Below are 2,694 nucleotides of genomic sequence, written 5' to 3' on the forward strand. Positions count from 1 at the left end.
TCAATACTTTTTTATTATGCTTTCTTCTGCCCCAAACCACAAAGTACAGCTGGAGAAAGAATTTTTCAAAAGTCAGATTTAAGTGTTAACTTAATTTCCATTTTAAAAAGTATAGTGTTTGTCACTATGTATGAAGTTCCTATATAATAAAGGGTATTCATATAATATTTTCATCTTCATGGCTTTAATATAGTGGTTATATTAGCAGAATAAATTTGGCAATATAGCTAAGTTACTTTTTAAATTATATATGTTGGAGAGGATGTGGAGAAAGAGGAACGCTCCTCCACTGCTGCTGGGATTGCAAACTGGTACAACCACTCTGAAAATCAATCTGAAGGTTCCTCAGAAAATTGGAAATACATCTAACTGAAGACCCAACTATACCACTCTTGGGAATATACCCAAAAGATTTGCCACCGTGCCACAGGGCACTTGTTCTACTACGTTCATAGTGGCCTTATTTGTGATAGTCAGAAGCTGGAAACAACTTAGATGTCCCATGACCAAAGAATGAATACAGTAAACGTGACACACCAGCCAGCTCGCAGGGGTTTCGGACTGAAGGGAGGGAGCCATGCACTCGGCGGGCACTTCTCCCGGGCTCACCCGAACTCTCCCCTGACCCCCGAGTGCCCTCAGGCCGCCCACCCACCCAGAACTCTGGCCAACTTCAGGGGTGGGGTGTGTAGAAAGTTTGCCCGTCTCCACGCCGCTCGGCCTTGCCTGGGAACGCATCCTTGCCCCACCACCGCCACCATGAACAAACTTTACATGGGCAACCTCAAGGAGAGCGTGACCCCCGCAGACTTGGAGAAAGTATTCGCGGAGAACAAGATCTCCTACAGCGGCCAGTTCTTGGTCAAATCCAGCTATGCCTTCGTGAATTGCCCCGACGAGCACTGGGCGATGAAGGCCATAGAAACTTTCTCCAGGAAAGAAGAACTGCAAGGGAAACGTCTAGAGATGGAACACTCAGTCCCCAAAAAACAAAGGAGTCAGAAAATACAAATCCGAAATATTCCACCTCAGCGCCGATGGGAAGTGCTAGATAACATGCTGGCTCAGTACTGTACAGTGGAGAACTGTGAGCAAGTGACAGCAAGCGAGACAGCGGTGGTCAACGGCACCTACTCTAACCGGGAGCAGACCAGGCAAGCCATCATGAAGCTAAATGGCCATCAACTGGAGAACCATGCCCTGAAGGTCTCCTACGTACCTGGTGAGCAGATAGCACAAGGTCCCGAGAATAGAATGGGCTCCGTGGCGGCTTTGGGTCTCGGGCCTGGCCCCGGCAAGGGTCGCCCATGGCAGCAGGGGCTCCTGCCAAGCAGCAGCCAGTGGACATCCCCCTCCGGCTCCTGGTGCCCACGCACTATGTAGGCGCTATCATTGGCAAGGAGGGTGCCACCATCCGGAACATCACAAAACAGACGCAGTCCAAGATAGACATGCACAGGGAGGAGAATGCGGGCGCTGCGGAGAAGGCCATCGGTGTGCATTCAACCCCTGAAGGCTGCTCCTCCGCATGCAAGATGATCTTGGAGATTATGCACACGGAGGCAAAAGACACCAAAACGGCAGATGAAGTTCCCCTGAAGATCCTGGCTCATAACAACTTCTTGGGGCGACTTATTGGCAAGGAAGGGCGGAACCTGAAGAAGGTGGAGCAGGACATGGAGCCGAAGATCACCATCTCGTCGCTCCAGGACCTCACGCTCTATAACCCTGAAAGGACCATCACTGTGAAGGGTGCCATTGAGAACTGCTACAGGGCCGAGCAGGAGATCATGAAGAAAGTTCGAGAGGCTTACAAGAACGATGTGGCCGCCATGAGCTTGCAGTACCACCTCATCCCTGGTCTCAACCTGGCTGCTGTAGGTCTCTTCCCAGCTTCATCCAGCGCTGTCCCTCCTCCTCCCAGCAGCATCACCTGGGCTGCTCCCTATAGCTCCTTCATGCAGGCTCCGGAGCAGGAGATGGTACAAGTGTTCATCCCCGCCCAGACTGTGGGTGCCGTCATTGGCAAGAAGGGCCAGCACATCAAACAGCTTTCCCCGTTCGCCAGCGCCTCCATCAAGATTGCTCAACCAGAAACACCTGACTCGAAAGTTCGAATGGTCCTCATCACTGGACCCCCAGCGGCTCAGTTCAAGGCTCAGGGAAGGATCTATGGCAAACTAAAAGAAGAGAATTTCTTTGGTCCCAAGGAGGAAGTAAAGCTGGAGACCCACATACGAGGTTCCAGCTTCAGCAGCTGGGAGGGTCATTGGCAAAGGCGGCAAAACGGTGAATGAGCTGCAGAACTTGACCGCAGCCAAGGTGGTAGTGCCAAGAGACCAGACCCCGGATGAGAACGACCATTGTTAAGATCACTGGACATTTCTATGCCAGCCAGATGGCTCAGCAGAAGATCCGAGACATCCTGGCTCAAGTTAAGCAACAGTACCACAAAGGACAGAGCAACCAGGCCCAGGCTCGGAGGAAGTGACCCGCCACTTCCTGTCCCATTGGCTCCAAGATCAGCAGGAGGAACATAGAACTGGAGGGCGGTTGGAGGGCTGGTGTGCTCTTCCCAGAAGGCCCGAGAATGAGTGGGAATCAGGGCATTTGGGCCTGGCAGGAGATCAGGTTTGCACACTGTCTTGAGAAAAATGTTCCAGTGAGGAATCCTAATCTCTCGCCCCCCCCCCC

The 2,694-nt window shown here is 51.9% G+C and overlaps 1 pseudogene; it reads left to right on the plus strand.

Annotated features, from left to right (window-relative positions):
- The first annotated feature begins 759 nt into the window (after nt 1-759).
- LOC110338863 lies at nt 760-2,491 on the plus strand (annotated as a pseudogene).
- Nucleotides 2,492-2,694: the final 203 nt, after the last annotated feature.

The sequence above is a fragment of the Mus pahari genome, chromosome 22 (genome assembly GCF_900095145.1).
Source record: "Mus pahari chromosome 22, PAHARI_EIJ_v1.1, whole genome shotgun sequence".
Classification (NCBI taxonomy): Eukaryota; Metazoa; Chordata; class Mammalia; order Rodentia; family Muridae; genus Mus; species Mus pahari.